The sequence below is a fragment of the Podarcis cretensis genome (assembly GCF_951804945.1).
Source record: "Podarcis cretensis genome assembly, chromosome: 17".
Taxonomy (NCBI): Eukaryota; Metazoa; Chordata; class Lepidosauria; order Squamata; family Lacertidae; genus Podarcis; species Podarcis cretensis.
In genome coordinates, this window is record NC_137187.1 from 10,865,464 (window position 1) to 10,885,342 (window position 19,879).

General features: G+C 46.2%; 1 long non-coding RNA gene across 2 annotated transcripts in view; it reads left to right on the forward strand.

The window, feature by feature from the left end:
- The first annotated feature begins 2,624 nt into the window (after positions 1–2,624).
- Positions 2,625–19,879, forward strand: part of LOC307206618 — a 65,160-nt gene continuing 47,905 nt past the window's right edge. Inside the window, exon 1 of one of the 2 annotated variants that reach the window (XR_013834422.1) lies at positions 2,625–3,267. This is a non-coding gene — a long non-coding RNA (uncharacterized lncRNA). Of the gene's footprint in view, positions 3,268–3,945; positions 4,160–19,879 lie in introns of those variants that run through there. The other variant, XR_013834423.1, reaches the window with a different exon arrangement.

Below are 19,879 nucleotides of genomic sequence, written 5' to 3' on the forward strand. Positions count from 1 at the left end.
TAACTTGCAAGAACATATGGTGATTTATACTTTGCCCCCATGGGCACATAGAGCTGGTTGAGGGGAGCAATTTTCTCGGAGAACACGGGTGGGTGTGGCTTGAACCTTCTTTTGCGCACCACTTTAGTTCAATAGGATTTGAGGCCCCAGCGACTGCTACCAAATGCTTCAGAAGTGGAAGATCTGATTTCCTGCTGTTGCATCTAATTTGACCCTCAGCCTCATTTCACTTGTACTTCACATCTGCTCACTTCATTAAACTGAACCCAAGCCTGTGGCTGTAATTTACCTTTAAGGGCAAATTTAGATGCAACACTTTTTATTATTATTTATTGCACATGATCAGTGTGGCAGTTTCACTGAGGTTCTGAATCAATCCTATGCAACTATGGGAAGTGTCTTTGGGCCCCTCCAGACTGGTGTTTTGTTGTGGGCGTCTTCAGATATATTTTCTTTACACACTAGCAGTGGGTTTACATGTATTCTGATTTAGTTTGTCCTGTGGTGATTCCCCAATGCTAACACATGATTGCTGTCTTTGGGGGGGGGGAGCTATAGCACAATGGAAGTGGGGCAAAAATCAGGACATCTGCGGTATGAAAAGTTAAGGGATTTCAGCAGGACATTATTGCATATGCACAGACTGTGTGGCAGCCCCAAAACCTTTGCAGGAATGAACAGTATTGAAAGTGGGGTCACATGTGACCACCCCAATAGAATCAGGAGCACAAATGGTCATGCATGCACAATGAAAAGGATGGCTGGCTCTTAACATCATGTCCACACACATCCTTGCAAAATTATAGTCTTTTTATACATACAGTGGTACCTCGGGTTATGAGCATAATTCGTTCTGGAGTTCTGTTCTTAACCCAAAACCATTCTTAACCTGAAGCACACTTTAGCTAATGGGGCCTCCCACTGCCGTTGTGCCACCAGTGTGCGATTTCCGTTCTCATCCTGCGAAGTTTGCAAACCAGAGCAACTATTTCCAGGTTAGCGGAGCTTGTAACCCGAAGCGTTTGTAACCCGAGGTACCACTGTACAGATATGAATCAATGCCACCTCATTTCCCCCATCTACTGAGAACTATTTATACACAAAGGTTATGCAAACTTAAGTTCAGTGCCATCATAGTAGTATTACAATATAGCACACCATTTGGGCCTGTCCTTCCTTGTACATTTTCCTTGAACCTGCCGATAATTCTTGTTTTATGTAGGTGGCTGAGTGGGTGTGTAAAACACAAAATATCTTTTTAAAGTTTTCTCAAGGCTCGCTTATCACTTTGACAATATTTCAATACTTCCAGAAAGCTCAGAAAGACAGAAATTAATGTATCCATTTTAGCTATCTTTCTAAAACTGCAATCATCCGTATCTGCGGCGCATGGGGGGAGTGTGGAGAGGCCGCCAATACGGAAGTCGGAGGACCCAGTTCCAAGGTGACTTTCAACACCATTTTTTTTTACAAAGCGGCCTCAGGAACTCAAAAAGGCGGAACCATTTAATTGCAGGAAATGCCACCCACACATTTGTGGTGTGAATTCATATTCAAAGTCCTCTTTAGATCAGCAAATGGGAAGCTTTAGGCCAGCCTGGAGGGAGAGGATGGGAAAGCTGAGACGTGGGATGATGGAAAGAGGCATGGAAGAGAGAAAGCACTTCACAAGCGATCCGTTCAGACCTCTAGCAACAGTGATCTACTGTTCTTCTGACAACTGTCTGGGTAGGACAGATGAAGGGAGTGGGAGAGAGACGGGGCATTAAAGTGTTAGGAAGAGAGAAAAGGGGTGAGAATAGGAGAGGAAGAGAATGTGACCCTATCAATATTCATTCATTCATCCTGATGTCATTCGTAGGATTTCTGACCTGCCCTTCACCATAGGGTCCTAAGGAGCCTTAAAGGTAAAGGGAACCCTGACCATTAGGTCCAGTCGTGGCCGACTCTGGGGTTCCGGCGCTGATCTCACTTTATTGGCCGAGGGAGCCGGCGTACAGCTTCCGGGTCATGTGGCCAGCATGACTAAGCTGCTTCTAGCGAACCAGAGCAGCGCACGGAAACACCGTTTACCTTCCCGCCGGAGCGGTACCTATTTATCTATTTGCACTTTGATGTGCTTTCGAACTGCTAGGTTGGCAGGAGCAGGGACTGAGCAACGGGAGCTCACCCCGTCACAGGGATTCGAACCACCAACCTTCTGATCAGCAAGTCCTAGGCTCTGTGGTTTAACCCACAGTGCCACCCACGTCCCTTTTAATGAGCCTTACAACAATGTAAAATACCGCATTGCCCCAAATATAAACCGTGCCGCAAATAAACCACACCTTTAAATTTCGGCGGCTTGGGAGCTGTGGATGGGATGGGTGCCGTTGCCCCACGCCCCCGGGCTGCTTCCTGGGGGGAGGAGCTGCACTGCTTTGCTGGAGGCGTAAGGTCTCAAATAGAAGCCGCACTTTAACTTTTCACGATCAGAATTCGGGAGGGGGGGGAGTGTGGCTTATATTTGGGCCAATGCGGCAAATACCATATTAAAATCAATTTTGGCTTTGGCCAGTGAGGCCCCTCCTCTTTTTGCAGCACCGAGTTTCTCGGTTTATCCACTATTTTAAGTTCCCACAATGCACCCCAATGTCATGTCGCTCTGAGGCATTGAGGGAACTTAAAATGACAGCTGGACACAGCAGTCCAGAGCTGATCAGAACAAGATACAGGCTTGGTATCGATGGTGGGCCCTGCCTGGACCCTGAGCCTTTGCCAGTTGCCCCTGAATGCCAGGTGCTATCGCTGGCCCTGCTATCTCCAGTAGTTTCAAGAAAATCTTGGATTCTGTGAAGGGCTAGGAGGGGTAATGGCACTCTCTGCCTAAATTCTTCATTAGTTCTTTCCAGTGCTTGGATTAAAGTATCCTTTGTGAGGGCTTTGGGAAAAGTAGATGGGTAGGAAAGGGTTCAAGGCCTGTCAGGCTTAGCATCCTCTGTTCTCTTCTTAACGAGGAAAGAGGAGACAGTTGCAGCGCTCTCTCCTTGCAAGATGTCTTCCACTGTTTGCGCAGGCAGATCCTGCTCTCGCTTTGACCAGGCAAAGGCAGCAGCTGCCGAAGCAAGGCACAAAAACGGCTTCTTCAAAAGGCAATAGCAGCCTTGAAAGCTGGCTGGATTGATGTGGAACTGTGGCAGCCGTTCCTCCTCATCCCTCTGAAAGCCAAACTTCACATCGTGCTTCCATCTCCGCCCCTTCAGCACATCAGAGGCTCCCTGTCGTGGGGTAAAGAAGGTTGGGGGCAAGGGGGCAGCTACGCAGCAGGGGGAAGGCCTCAATGCAAGGTATAGGGTTGTGAGGGGTGTCCATGGGCCCTCTTCCTCTTCCTCTCTGAAGTATACTCATAGTCGCAAAGTGATTTCATGCTCTTTATTCAACTCATAGTGGTGAGGAGGAATGAATGGATGTCCCCTCAAAGTATCTGCTTTATATACATTATTTACACAATGGGCTGGACATGATTGGCTAATTCTGGAATTCTACTGTAAGCCAATCAGGTTGTGGATTCACTTATATCTGGAGCATGATTGGGTGGTTCCTGCCAACCAATCATACTGCTGCATTGTTCTAGGACCAATCAGACTGCTGCATTCTGAATCCTATTGTTCTAGGACCAATCAGACTGCTGCAATTTGGATCCTATTGTTCTAGGACCAATCAGACTGCTGCAATTTGGATCCTATTGTTCTAGGACCAATCAGACTGCTGCAATTTGGATCCTATTGTTCTAGGACCAATCAGACTGCTGCAGTTTGGATCCTATTCAACTCAGTACATAGCACTCTCATTCACAAGGCCCTCTCGCAGGGGTCCAGTCTGCACCACCTCCCAGAGGACAGAGCACACAGCACTTACTGCTGCTGCTGCTGCAGACCTCCAGGTGTCCCGATTTCCTAGGGACAGTCCCAGGTTTACGGAAGCCATCCTGGTTTCTGATTTGATCCAGGAATGTCCCGCTTTCCCTTTTTTTCCTCCCCTCCACATCTTAGAGGACAATTATAATTATAGGGGAGAGGCAATGCCTCCTTCCAGCTCCTTGCCCGACCCTCCGGCCCTAGGAGTCCTCCTAAGGGAGCTGGTCCTGAAGGAAGAACTGTGAGGGGAGAAACTTCGTCAGGTAAGGCCTCCTTCTTTCCCCCCTTGCTCCACCCTCTAGTCTCGGCTTCTCAGTTTGTATTGTGTTATTTTATGTTATGTACTGTGGCTTGCTATTGTTTTATTGATTACAGTTTAGAAATTATTTATTGTAACTGTTGAGTGGATTTCTGTTTAATTTTTTATGTTTATATTATTATTATTTTATACTACAGTGGTACCTCAGGTTAAGTACTTAATTTGTTCCGGTGGTCCGTTCTTAACCTGAAACTGTTCTTAACCTGAAGCACCACTTTAGCTAATGGGGCCTCCTGCTGCTGCCGCGCCGCCAGAGCACGATTTCTGTTCTCATCCTGAAGCAAAGTTCTTAACCCGAGGTAATATTTCTGGTTAGTGGAGTCTATAACCTGAAGAGTATGTAACCTGAAGCGTATGTAACCCGAGGTACCACTGTATTCTAATTGTTGAATGTTACTTTTTTGATGTAGGCTGCTTATTTTAAAGTTGTTTTATTGTCACATTTTTGTATTGCATCAGATTGTTATAAGATGTACATTTTTTGTTTCTTCAGCTTGTAAACCACCTTGAGTATTGTAAGATAGAAAGACGGGGTACAAATTAAAAATGATTGATTGATTGATTGATTGAGTGAGTGAGTGAGTGATAAGCGGTGTGTGTGTTTGTGCGTAGATGCAAAAAAAGGAGTTCTGTTTATACTGAAAATAAAACACCTGCACCAAATGAAGGAAAGGGTGACGCTGGCATACAAAGCCCTTTCCTATAATTTTGAAGGGAAAGGGAACCAATCCACATTAAATTCTTTAATTGCAATGCCTCAATAGCCAGCCGGTTGTTGTTTTTTCTTCTTTTTACTGTGTGGAGTGTTTATTCCTTCATTGTAAATTGAGCTTTACATTGCCTACTCAGAAGTTAGTCCTATTGTATTCAATGGAGCTTACTCCCAGGTAACTGGGTAAAGACTGTGTGCAGCCTTACACTGCAATCCAAAGCATTTTTACTCTGAACAAAGTCCCACTGAGTTCAGTAAGATTTACTCCATGGTATGTTTCCTGACAGGGACTCAAGGCAGCTTACAGCTAAAATCTTGTTTCATTCCCTTTATCTGTTGAAGGTGTGGTACACGATCCCTTCCCTCACACATTTTTTCTTTACAACAATCCTGTGAAGTAGGTTCGGAGGAGAGGTTATAATTGGTTCACGGTGACCTATGTACGTTGGCATATGACACCTATGTGTGGGGCCAGATCAAATGCGGGAGAAGCTTCCTGATGTAGAAAAGGACGTTCCGATTTTCATCGGAGAAATGTTTGAGGGTATGTTGCTGCATCTCACTTGTTTGCTCTGAAGAGGCAAGTGAACAGCGAGCAAGAGGGAGGAGGAGCCGGAGCAGGCCCAAGAGGCTCCAGGGGCTTGCAGAGGGCCCTTGGCTGGGGCTTTGGTATATGGTTACCAGATTTTTTTCAGTGAATCCAGGGACACGTTTTTTTTTTTTTTGCAGCTGAATAGCAACAGGGAGTCAGTAGTGGGGATGGTGAGGCAAAAGACCCTGGGCCCAAGCACACATGCATATTGTATAAAGGTGCAAAGCTCTTCTTTCGCACATTGTGAAACATAAATGCGCAATTTTTTAAAAAACTGGGCGACGGCTGCCCGCCCGCAACTCTTGAGCCTCCCCTGATCAGTCAAAACAAAGGGAGAAGGGGGCAGGAGATCTGTACTGCTGGACATCCCCAGTTCCCCTTCAGCAGTGGCAGCGGCAGTCAGCAGCCCGGAACCAGCCTGGTAGCGCAGTTGGCTCTGGCTGGCTTCAGGAGCTGCTTTCTGCCGTGGCGCCCGCCAGTTTGCCTCCTGGAAGTCCCCATATGATGTGTCTTGTGTGCAACACATCATATGGGGACTTTCGGTGGGGGGAAATGGTAGGTGCCATGGCAGTGAGCAGCAAGCAGCTCCTGAAGCCAGCCAGAGCCAACTGCGCTACCAAGCTGGCTCCGGGCTGCTGAGGCTGCCGCTGCCACGTTTTCCGGGGACAGATTTGCAAATCTGGGGACTGTCCCCGGGAACCGGGGACGTCTGGTAACGCTACTTTGGTAGAAAGAAGCACTGGTCACCTCAATTTCTCCTTAGCATTTAGTTTTCCCTGGCAGCTGGAAGGGGGAAGAGCAGGGAAATTAGCCATTAAGGGGTGGGGGGGCTGGAGAAACCAGCCAGCAACTCTCCTTCTAGGGAGGCCATGTGCCCTACTTTACAGAGGACGGTCCTCTATTTGAAACGCTGCCCCATCCAAGTCGGCCTTAAAGATAAAGAATCATAGAGGGGGGGAGAGCAGAGGCCTTGAAGATGCCCATTGAGATTAAGAAGCACCTGGGCTGCGGACTCAGCAGACGGGTAAGTCACCTGGCATCTTCCTCGCTAGGGCTGCGATCTATTGTACTTCCATTTAAATTCTAGTAATTATTTCTCCATTTGTTTCTATACACAGGAATCACTGTATGTAAATGTTATGCAAATTGATGCTCTCTTTTGTCCTCTTTCTTTGGTGATCCAAATCCTCTTTTTCTTTTCTTTTCTGGCGATGCATAACTAAGCACCCCGTCTCCTTCCCTGTGAGTTTCACAGCAACCCTCCAGCTTTCTTTGCCTTAGTGGGGAGTTTGCCTTGAAGTTGCTCAACAGGCAGAGACAGGCTCCTCTGTGGTGTGTTGGGCATAATGTGTCGCTCAGTTCAGAGAGAGCATTAAATCAACAAGTCTCCAAAGTTTCTCCTGGCCTGTGGACTGTGTAGAGTATTGGTCAACGGGAGCCCTCCTAAGAAAATATTATATATACAGTATATGGAGCCCTCCTCCACCCTCAGAATACCAAATGATACAAGAACACTAAATACTATCCATAGGGTGGGGAGAATATAGCCCAATTCTGCAAATTGGGCAGAGGAACCCATTTCATTTAAACCACAGTTCTGCTTCAGTAGCACTTCCTTTTTTGTATTTTCGTTATCGACACGCCCATCACCTCCCTAAAGGAGACAGAAAAGCTGTTTGTGATGATTCACACCATGTAATCTGGGTTCAGTGCAAAATGGACATGAGAGAGGAAAATAGACACCTCTGTGTACTTAATCAGTGTACCCAACTCAAGTGCATAGCTCTGATTCCTCAGCTTACGCCTGTTCTGTTACACCCACTTGTGAACACAGTAAGACCTGAACCAAACAAGCCACTGGGGCAGGAAGAGAAATGCCCTACTCCATTTTCTCCCTCAATATGTGTTCTCCTCTGCCTCGATCTGGGAGCTTTTGATAACAGATGCGGTTGAAAGTGTTGGATGGCTATCTGTCAAGAATGCTGCATTCTACATCAAGCAGCAGGTGGTGGATTAGATCAGGTACAGGAAACATCAGGTGAAGGAAACACAACCCTCCAGGCTTCTCTGTCTGATTCCTGGAACATTTCCTAGGCTTTACTCTTCCCCATCCTCCCTGTATGCTTTTAGCTGGCTGGAATGCTTGCTGGGGTGAAGAGATGTGTCTCTGTGTGAAGATGTGTGTAGCAGAAACCTCTGGCGTTGGTGTGGCCTCCTGCAGAAAGGTAAGGGTCACACCTGTCGCTCTACTCTGGCCTGCCCCACCACTGACATGCAGTCCATGAGGGAAGGCAGCCCTCAAACTAAAGCGTTCTAGAGATGATCTGTAAGGTGAGGGTCCCTTCCAACTCTATGGATTGTACGCAATGGCATTTCTGTTTCCTCTCCTCTTCCTGGCTGCTAGCAAAATCTGCTCTGGAGGGCCCCTCAACACGCCAGAGCTGATTTTGAAGGTGCACAAGGGACTGGAGGGGAGAGGGAGAGGAGATTTCATTGTGCACAGGGAAGTCCATTGCTTCAGTGGAGTTGCAGCACTGGGAAATGGTCCCTTGTGATTCTAAGTTGCTAAAGATAAATGGGATGTTACACTAAATGTGTAGTTAGAAACTGTGCAGGTTTTTTAAATAAAAAAAAAACCATACTAATGTAGTCCTTCACTTTTCATCAGGAGCACAGTGCTCAAAGAAGGGAGATCTAACCCCTTGCTCCTTGACCATGATCCTGATATGTGTCTGTTTTCCTAATGTAAAATGCAGTGTGGGTGTACGCTTTCATTGGGATGGCAACTGGAGGTTTAAACATTCCCTGCCTACTTTCGTTTGGGGGGGGGACCCATACAAGGTTGCTAACTATGTGTTTGGTGTAAGTTGTAGTTTGGCTCAAAGAGGCCTTTGATGGGCAGAATTAGCTTCTAAAGGGGAAGTGAGGACTCCTGGTGCCCAACCGGGTGCAGCCCCCAGCTGGATTTCATCCAGTCCTCTAAGTCCTCTTCCTCCCATCAGCAGATCATTGGGGAGCAGCAAAGAAGGAAAGGGGCTTTGATGAAATTGCATTTTGAAGTTTGAGGCTTTGAATAGCCATAAGGCAGGGCTTGCACTTCAGTTGTGCATTGATGTTATTTGTATTCTTCTGCTGGGATTACGGAGTTCTTTTTGTCTTTTGCACAGTCAGGATAAATAAATGGTGTCAGAGAACTTTTTTAAAAAGACTTTTTAAAAAGTCTATAGAGAAAATTGAAGGTTTGCCTACTAAGAACCCTTCATGGGAAATAGCTTTAGTGTGTTATTGTTCATGGGAATGTGACCCGCCCCCCAGCAGGTTTTGACTGGCATAAGGTAGCCCCTTGGTCCAAAAACGTTTCCCCCCATCTCTGTTTTAAAATATTGCAGTGCTGTATTGATGTTGTATACCGTGCAGGCACGCCCAACAGGTAGGTCGTGATCTACTGGTAGATCACTGAACTTCTGTGGTAGATCACTGGTAGATCACTGGCTCCCCCCAAAGAAGCTCAACAACTTTGGCTCCCCTAAAAAACAGGGCTTTCCTTCCTTTAAAAATCTCAACAATTTTGACCTGAACCACAAAAAAGGAGGTGGATCACTGCCAGTTTTTAACTCTGTGAGTAGAACACAGTCTCTTGGGATTTGGCCACCCCTGTTGTATAGGGTTGTTGCTGCCTGTCTGGGTGCTTGCTTCCCATCTATTCAATTTGTATGTTTGTTTTCCCCCAATTTAATAAAATTTTATTTTATTTTCTGTAACATGTTTCACGTTTATACAATAACCAAACAATTCAATCCAAACAATTCAATAGTCTTGACTTCCCTTCCCCAGCTTCCATGGCTTCTTCAGTTTCACATTTACTCTGCGTATTTTAAATATTCCATACCTTGTAATCCTTCAGACTCCCACTTCCATCAGCCCCAGCCAGCAGATTGATGGGATTTGCAATCCATCACCATCTAGGCAACCTCAGGTCCCCCATTCCTACCATAGATCGATCAGCTGGCTAGACACTGAAAATATCTGGCTCATCTCATTGGCATCCAGCCTGAACTTGGCCATCTCTGAATTGCTGTTGCGGTTTGATCCCAAAACTTCCTCCCTGTAACTACCTATAAGACGTTTGTGAAGACACAAGGCAGAAGGATATGAAGGGTTCACGGGAGGGCAAGTGAAAGTGATAGCCCATCTTTTCTTTGAAGGGAAATGAGAAGCTTTCTGTCACACTCCACATTATTGTGGCCAAGCCATTTTGATAAGCCTGAGGCTGCTGTGTGTTTCAGAGAAAACACAATACAAATACTCATCCTTTTGAAAAGCTAATTGTTACCCAAACCTTACAAAAATACCCTAGGCACTCTATCATTAGCACTCTCATTCCCCCCCTCCCTCATTGGCCAAACTTTGGACTATCCCTAACAATTTCCAGGCAAAATTGGACAAGTATGAGGAAAAAGATGTGCCTATCTGCACTTACTGAGCCAGATGCCCTGGGGAGTTCCATGAGACTTCCAAGGAAGTGTGCCTGAGACTGGAGCCCCAAGAAAGCTTATGCTACAATACGTTTGCCAGTCTTTAAGGTGCTGCAGGACTCTTTGCCGCTTTTGTCGCAAAATATTTTACATGGGAAGCCTTCACATAGTTACTTGAAGCGGGGAGAGAGAAGCCATTCAGAAACAATATAAAATAGCAACTTTAAAAGGTGTCATCTCAAGACAGCCAATTAGTAAGACTCGAGTAGCCTTTAAAATTGCATTCTAAAAATGCCCATAGCCTTTTAGAATTCCGTCAGAAACAACTCTAATTGAATCCCTGTGAGCCATTGGAAAACCTCATCTTACCACAGTGACAGACTTTCAGAGGGGAATGGTTTTTCTACTTTTTATATTGACTGATTGACCACCACCACTTCATTTCCAGGTCTACATTTCCTACCGCTTGCTTTCTCCTGTTTTCCTATCATATCTATACGCCTAATGGTTTTTAAGGATGTTGTCATGCAGCAGTTTTGCATGGTCGCTGACAGGTGGTGCTGCAAGCTACAGTGTGGTGACAAACTGGGCTCATATATGCTGGGCCATTGCAGCAGTGGTGGAGACCAAGGGGTAGGGAGATGGAGGAAGAGGCAGGTGGGTTGGCAGTGTGGCAGCCAGGTGGCCAAGTGAGCAGGCCAGCAAATGGGCAGGCAGCTCAGGTGAGCAAGTCAGTGGCCAATTCAGGTGAGCTATAGAGGTTTGGAGAGGTCTAAGGGGAAAAGGGAGGGTGGTTTTGGCAAGGAGTGAAGGGAAGGGATGGCTTTGGCGAGAGGAGTTGGTGAGCGATAGGCAGGGCTGGCAAGTGAAGTTAGAAGAGGTGAGTGCAACCTCTCGCCCATTTTTCATTCCTTAACTGAAAAGCATACTGCAACCATTGCATTCATAGCCACAACTGCCTCACAAAATAGTTCAGAATTAGTCCCATGTTATTCTACGTGCCACATTTTAACCTGGAAAGCAAACCAGAGCTAGATGGACAATTTAATAAATTAAATAGAAACAGCCAACCTGTTTTGACAGATATGTGTCGTATGAGGCCAGCAGTGCTCTAAATGTTCCTATTTCAAGAACTTGTTATCCTGGGTCCAGTGTGGGCTAGCTTCTTTATTTAGTACTACATCCCTATGCCCCCTTTCCTTCACAGACACATTACACTAAACATATCAGATACAAGATTGCTTGTTTAATTACGCTATTTAAAATGTGGTATTTTATTAGAAGTTGCAGTTGTGTTGAATGTGGAATCTGTGTTTCATATAGTTGGCTTTTGTTGAGACATGTAAACAATGCAATTTCCTGAAATATAAAATGGTGTACAAGTTAAATAAATAAATGCCCTCAATAAATGCCCTCATCTGTGGCATGGATCCTTAAGTTATTGTGCTGTGGGAGGAAGCAACAACCACCATGCCCAAATCTGCAAAATGCTGTTTCCTACCACACCATACCCAAGCGCTGAGAGAAAGGAATGTGACCATGTTGACACATGGTTCAGAGATAAGCCCTACTTCTGGATTCTGGAAAAGATCTCCATGGGCTCAATCTGCTCCAACAGTTAACTGGGAACATCCCCTGAGGACCATCATGTACCCATCACCTTAGACCTTTGGAATAACATTGTGTGACTCCCCGCTCCCCGTTTCATGATTTCAGACTCTTTCCATGCAACTGATCTGAGCAAAGTTTCCTTCCATTTATTTGTAGGGGGCAAAGGTATTAGGCGTGGCGTAGCTAATTGGTTTACGACCCTAATTAGCCGTAGCTTAATCGATCTGGAGCCTGGCACGTTTCCCTCTAGCTGCGCCTCCTGCTGCTCCGATCCTTCGTTCGCCACGAATGCAGAGTAAACACAGCGGGCTGTTGCTCCTCGGTGTTTAGAAGATCAAACACACCCAGTCATTAGTGTGTTTATATGACAGTCTTTATTTAAGCAGTAAAACGATCGAAAGGTCGGCGGTTCGAATCCCTGCGGCGGGGTGCGCTCCCGCTGCTCGGTCCCAGCGCCTGCCAACCTAGCAGTTCGAAAGCACCTCCGGGTGCAAGTAGATAAATAGGGACAGCTTACCAGCGGGAAGGTAAACGGCGTTTCCGTGTGCGGCTCTGGCTCTGGCTCTGGCTCTGGCCAGAGCAGCGATGTCATGCTGGCCACGTGACCCGGAAGTGTCTCCGGACAGCGCTGGCCCCTGGCCTCTTAAGTGAGATGGGCGCACAACCCCAGAGTCTGTCAAGACTGGCCCGTACGGGCAGGGGTACCTTTACCTTTACCTTTAAAACAATAAAACAGAACTCTTCAGACTCTCCCTGGACTGCTAGCGTTCATGGCTGCTTTCCCTTCGGAAACAGAGACAAACAGGCAGTGGAATCAGGCCACTCCCTCAGTCACGCCTCAGGAATTGAGAGACGTCACACAGAACTCTTTAACCCTGTGAGTTCTGAAACCATTCACAAAAGGAAAGAGGCTGCAATTGGGGAAAACCCCTGGGAAAGAAACACATATAGAACCTGATTTGAGGGCAGCATTTAATTTTTGCCCAAGGCAGAAAAATAGTTTGAGCTGGCACTGTTGTTATCCCTATCAAATATCCCTTGGGAAGTTGCTCTTTCTGAGGACTAACTTGTCTCAACAACCGGAAAGTAGATAAATTATCTCCATAAGAAGTTTGTATTAAATATGCTCAGAGTTCCTGAAATAGGAACCATTCATAAACAGAACGAATGGGAGGCAGTGCTGGGTGCATTTTATAGATGGGGGTGGGGGACTGAGGTTGAGAGATGGTGACAGTGGATTTTGAGAAAGCTAATATTTCAGTCACTGAGAATATATTGATGGGGCAGAATTTCTCGTTTGAAAACATACATGTGAAGAATAAATTCACTGCATGCGGAAAGCTTCATGTGCTTTCTGAAGTTCCACAAGGTCACAAGAACTGTACCCAGTGCCTCTCTTCCAATTGTTGAATCAATTCTAAGATACAGTGCTGCCTGGGCTATTATTTTTTTAATATATTCTATTTACCTTCTTCGAGCTCCATATTTCTGGTGGGCAGTACTTCTGCCACTCTTTTTCTTTTTGCCTTCACCCCAAGTTATTTTTAAAAGTACTAAGCTTTATAAAAACAAATGTGTCTGAAATGGAGGGCGCCTTTTCTGGGTGCATTGCATTGCAGATGTCATTCTTTCTGTTTGCTAGGTTTGGACTGTGTGTGTGTGTTTGTTTCAAGTTCATACTGCTGAAAAGAATCCAGAAACCATCCATTTTCTTGACAACAGAGATTCAGTCAGTCAATCGATTTTATTGCATTAGCCATACGGCCATAGCATAATATACATAGAACAGAGATTCATTTGATTTAATGTGTCAAGGAACACCCACTCACTTCTCTGATTCAGTACAATGAGAGGAGGCCCCCTAACACGAGGCAGAGTCAGACAGCCTCTTAGGCAGTGGGTGTTGGTGTGTGTGGGAGGCAGTGGTAACAACCCCTGCCACCCTCCCTTCCTATCGAGCCATCCTGACTGTTCCCCTCTGTGAATGCCACACACCCTACCCTGCACCCCCTAAAGTAGCCTGTTGTCCTCAGGTGCAATGGCGCACTGGTGCAATGAATTGGGCCAGCCCCAAGAGACCCCAGTTCCCATCTGGCGTACTCTGGCATTCCTCAAGACATGTCCTCTTCAGAAAGCAATACTATTCAAATCACCACCTTCAAACCCTTCCCTTGGTCTTTATTCCCCAAAGCACAAAGGGTGGGCCAGGCTTTCAAATCCTGGCTATTGCTGGAATGGACAACGCATTTATGGGTAACCTCACACATTATGGTTAACACAAGCAACCCAGATATTAGAATGAGTATTAAATCTGCAAGATGCACATGACAGCAAATAGATAAAGGTAAAGGACCCCTGGACGGTTAAGTCCAGTCAAAGGCAACTATGGGGTTGTGGTTCTCATTTCGCTTTCAGACTGAGGGAGCTGGCAGTTGTCCACGGACAGCTTTCTGGGTCATGTGGCCAGCATGACTAAACCGCTTCTGGCGCAACAGAACACCGTAACAGAAGCCAGAGTGCATGGAAATGCCGTTTACCTTCCCACCACAGCGATACCTGTTTATCTACTTGCACTGGTATGCTTTCAAACTGCTAGGTTGGCAGGAGCTGGGACAGAGCAATGGGAGCTCACCCCGTTGTGAGGATTTGAACTAGTGACCTTCTGATTGGCAAGTCCAAGAAGCTCAGTGGCTTAGACCACAGCACCATCCACATAAGCAAATGCTTATGATTTAACAATGGCTGCTTATCCTAGGCTTACCAACTGATAGCATGGGGTGCCAGGGCACCAAGTTCTGGAGGGCGCCAGGGAAGAGGCGGAGGCTGGGCGCAGCACCTCCTGGCATCAGCTCACCGCCCTCGCCTGCCTCGCTGAAGCAGCGCCGCGCCTGGAGCCTCTGCCTCTTCCCCGCTGGAGGAGCCACTCTCCAGCCACTGCCCGCCTGAAATGTCTTCAGCTCTCTCTGCTCTTGGAGGCATAGGAGCATGGAGCTGTAGAACACTTGGCAACTCTCGTTTGACAACACAGGTGTTCCACATGCTCATAGGAAAATAGGAAGCTCCTTATACCAAGTCAGACTATTGGTCCATCTAACTCAGCATTGTCCACACTGACTGACAGCGGCTGTCTGGGATTTGGGGTAGGAATCTTTCCCATCCCTACCTGGACATGCCAAGAATTGAACCTGTGAACCTTTACCTCTGAGCTATGCCCCTCTGAAACACAAACACTTCCCTATTAATTCACATTAATTAATACAAATGTTACCTTGCTGATTTCTGTTGACTTGTACATGCCTGTGGGCCACATTTGACCCTTATGGATAAGGGAGACAAAGCTTAGAAGGTTGTTTTTTTTTTGGTTTGTAGTGGAATGCATCTCAGGATGCAACATGGAAACCACTGGCATTCAAGCTGTCTGTGTATTCAAGACTCTTCTCTGGCATGAAACAAACTGTTAATTAATTGTGAAATCTTTAATAGTAAAGCTATGTCTCAAAAGGCAAGATTACACAGAGAGCGAGTATTGACAATAGGGTTTATATTCATATTCAAAGGCAAGTTCATATTTGTCAAATTACTCAGGGAGAATATGAATTAGAATTCTTTATTACTTTGAGGAATTTAGAAGGTTGGTTGTTTTTGCGGTGGTGCTGCCAAATCCCCCCCCCCCTTCATGTCTTTTTCTGGTTTCATAATGCGTTTTCCCCATTAGATGGTATTGCTTCCCATTGTTCTCTCCCCTGAAATCCTCATGCAGATATAACAGCCAGGCTGGGCGTAATCAGATGGCAGGCTCAAATTCTGTGCAACATCAGCCAAACATTGCTGCAAGGCTCATTTGCTTGAGCTCTCTTGGATTGTTCTGCTAGATATATTCTTTGCTCCACTAGATCAGCCTGCTCCAATCTCATGTCCCCCCAGATATTTTGGACATTAGCCTCAGCCAGCACAGATGAGGGATGTGGGTTGTTTTCTGGGGAAAACTGAAAGCATAAACTCTCCTGCCAGTAACTGATGCTAGACTAGGTACCTTCTGATCCTTTGTAGACCACAGCTCTCCACTTTGTCACGGTTATGTGTTTTCTTACCTTACACCAGCACTGATCTCCCCCCACCTGCCCAGCATCCAGCAATTCAATTTCAGTGTCCCATGCTACTTGCTGCCTTGGATGCATACCTACTTGGAAGAAGGGTCAACTTCCAACCTTTGGGAGGCTGGCAAACAGCATCAGCTTGGATGATTCCCATGTCTGTTGTGCTGGGAGTAGAGGAACAGTGGGTGGAGGGTGGAAAGAGAAAAGGTGCAAAATCAGAGAGAACAACCCAGAATTGCCATGGGGCTCACTTTCACGTGGCTCAGGGTATTTTCAGGTCAGGCACATAGCCCCCTAAAAGGAGGATTTCCCCTAGTACAGAGCAAGCCTCCACTTTCCCCCATGTCTTAGCAGTGCTTCTCACAGATGCAATTATCAATGAATTGATTGTTGATTGAGTTTTCTGCTTTTTTGCACACCATGCTTTATGTGGGCTTTCTGCTTTTCCTTTTTAAGTGCTGTTTGCAGGTACATCCGGCTAATGTGTTTGCTGTCCTGTTTAAAAACCTCACACAGTTATTTTTTGATTTCTGAAGAACTGAAAAAGTATTCTTGGTGAGATGGGCTCATGATGTTGCAAACCTACAAGCCCTCGTGAAGCATTTGAGGCAAATGTATGTGATGTTCCCTCAGGCACATGCTGCATGTTTATATCTTCCTGCATTCTAAGTCCAAAAGAGAAGTCTAAGCACATTTGGCAAGCCTGTATAATCTGGGTTCCCAGTAGCAACAAGCCTTTTCACTGAAGTGGATTGGATGAAAGTAGGGGTGGGGAGCTGGGGGGGGGGGGTTGCATGCACCCACCCTCGTCTTTAAGCCCATCTCAGACACAGGCTTGATCTTGGGTTGAATACTATCTCTAGGATCAAAACAAAATGTTGCAATGTCACTTCCATAGTTGCTGCATGGTTGAAAGCATGTATGTTTGGGCACACACCTTAAATGCCAGACCATGTATTTTGTTTCCTGTACAGTCTTCTCCCAGTTTGGAGGCTGTGCCCATACAGAATGGACAGGGTACCCCCACCTGCAGTAAGTTCAGTAGCCCATATTGCCTTGGGCTGCTGGTAGAGGAAAATTTCCACATTCACAACATGGATGAAGGCTTAAGAATGCAAGGCGAGAGGGACATCAGATACTCCCATTCCCTGATAAGCTGCTGTGCCCTAGATCTTTAGGAGTATGTCCATACTATCTCAGAAGTGTGGAAAGTTCAAAACTTCCTTTAAATAAATAACTTTTCAGGACTTCTTCATATTGTTGCAAGCCTCTTAACTCTAAAACACGAGTTAGTCTTCCTTTCAGCAGTCACCCATATGGTAAGGACATTCTTAATGCAGCCCAGTAGACCCATAAAATGGTACTTATCATATTTGTAAACGCGCTGCAGTTGCCAAAAATGCAACATTTTTGCGATATATGTTTCTGCCTAGCACAAGGATGTTTTATAATATAATTGCAGCTTCCCTCCAAACAGTGGGGAGGTTCAGCCATGAACAGGGATGAACCCTCTAACTTTTGGGCTACCATAATCAGGAATATTTAGTAGGGGGTTTACAAAAGATTTGGATGTATTCTGAATAAAGAACTGAAGAGGGGCCAGCTTTGCCTGGGCCAAAGTGGGATGTCTCCGAAACACCCTGAACCTAAGAGTGGCCTTCCAAAATGCTTTGGGAGACTTTCCTCCCTAATCACAGTACTTTGGGGAAGGGATGCTGAAGTCAAGTGCCACCTTGTTTGTGTCTGTTCTTTGTCTTCTCCAGCTCTGCTAGTGAGGCTTGCTTGAAAAATGCTAGACCCCCTCAAGACTCACTCAAGGCAGTGATGTAGCATCGGGGGGGCCTTGGGCCAGGGCACAAATTTCTGAGGGGGCACAACCAGACGCCCCGTGACAGGCTCCCTCATCAAGACCGGAGCCACAGGGAAGCAAGCCATGCCAAGACTGAGCCTTCAGGGTCAGGGCAGCACCGCTTCCTCCTTTTCGTGGCCAGTGAAGGGATATCTGTGCATGCCCCGCCCCTGGGCAGGCCAAAAGGGAGGGATGCTGCCATCGCCCACTGAGGAGGAAGGTGGGAAGAGGAAGGTGGGAAAGCACGGCCAGAACCACGTCCATTGCCCAGAGAGCCTTGCTGCAAGGACAGGATGAGGAGGCAACACAGTGATGTTCCTGGTTTCACGTTTCTCTGTGCTCAGGTGGGGCTAGTTTTCAAGGAGAGACTCCCTTGATTAGATGTTGGTCAGTGAAGGGACTGACCGCAGCACCGTCCTGGGTGCCAGCAACCCACACTACGCCCCTGACCCTAGGCGTCACCCTCTCACAAGCCCCACCCCTCCCTGGCACTGCTTTGCACCCTCCTTGAGTGTTTCTTCCTGGCTGGAATGTGTCTTTGAATATTATTATTATTATTATTATTATTATTATTATTATTATTATTATTTTATTACAGTGGTACCTCGCAAGACAAATGCCTCGGAAGACGAAAAACTCGCAAAACGAAAGGGTTTTTCGTTTTTTGAGTTGCTTCGCAAGACGGATTTCCCTATGGGCTTGCTTCGCAAGACGAAAACGTCTTGCAAGTTTGTTTCCTTTGTCTTGCGAGTTTGTTTCCTTTTTCTTAAAACCGTGCATTCACTTCGAGGAGCAACTCATAGCACGCGGTGTGGTAGCCTTTTTTGAGGTTTTTGAAGACTTTGGTGCTTTTTGAAGCTTTTCCAAAGTCTGTACTTCGCAAGACGAAAAAATCGCAAGACGAAAAAACTCACAGAACGAATTAATTTCGTCTTGCGAGGCACCACTGTATTATTATTATTAGAATTTATATACCACCCTATACCCAGGGGTCTCAGGGCAGTTCACAGAATAAAATCAAGATATAAAACCACAAAATACCTAATAAAAATAAAAACAGCAACCCAATACCCTCCCCCAAACCCACATTTTAAAAGGGCATAGGACGTAAATCGGATCAACCAAAGGCCTGGTTTAAAAAGAACATTTTTGCCTGGCGCCTAAAGGTGTATAATGAAGGCGCCAGGCAAACTTCCCCGGGGAGAACATTCCGCAGACGGGGAGCCACTGCAGAGAAGGCCCGGTCTCATGATACCACCCTCTGGACCTCTCATGGAGAAGGCACACGAAGGACGGCCTCAGAAGATGATCTCAGGGTCCAGGTAGGTTCATATGGGAAGAGGCGGTCCTTGCGGTATTGCGGTCCTGAGGTTGCTTTCCTGGATGGAGGGTAGAGAAGGGTGTCTGCAGAAACCAGCCTGCTGTACAAAGGTAAAATTCACATTCAATGTTCCTGGCCACACCCACTACCAGAAGGTTGCCCAGATGGAAACAGCCATTGAGCTGCAAAAGGTTTCCAACCCTGATATGCACCCATGCTGCATTGCGGCTATGGACTTCCCTGGAACTCTGCTTGCTTAATTGGTTTGTGGATCGTACTGCACAAGGGCGAGAGCAAAGCTGTTATTACTTAGGAAGGCATAGCAGTGATTGAAGCAATAAAGTCCACTTTGGAAAGAGAAATACTTTTGATATTTTTAGCTTGTTTCTGCATAGCTACCCCCTTATTCTCAGTAATGCAGTAATGCCTATTGATCAGCACATTGCTCATAATCTAAAAACGCAGCGGAGGAAGGCAGCTTTATATTTCCCGAGAAGAAAGAATCCAGCATTTAGGTGTGGTTTCCACCAGTATCTTCATTAAACATTGATGTCACCTCTTCGCTTCCCCTCCCTGTCTAATAAATATGCCATGGCAGTCATTAAGCTTCAAGAGCCCTGAGTTGTTTAAGTGCTGTAAGATGTGCCCAGCCAAATCGTTGGCTCCTGAGATATTGGTTTTCTGTCTAGATAGTTGGATTTGGATTTCCAAGGGATTGCAAAAATACCAATCATTTATGAAAGAAAGAGAGGGAGGGAGGTAATTGAGACACAAAGAGCAGCTTTTTCTGCCCCGCTCCAAGGAACAGATAAACAAAAGATAGACATGCTTGCGGTAGCATTTCTACAAATGAGGCACTTTCTGCCTTGCAGAATACTGCTTTTATTTTTGAATTCATAAAGCCGTATCAGCTACTGATCATAATCAGCAAAGTCTAAGGAGCCCACCTTGTTGCTTCCAGACAGGTCACTGTAAGCCTGGGGCATTGTGCAGGTGTGAACATTGAC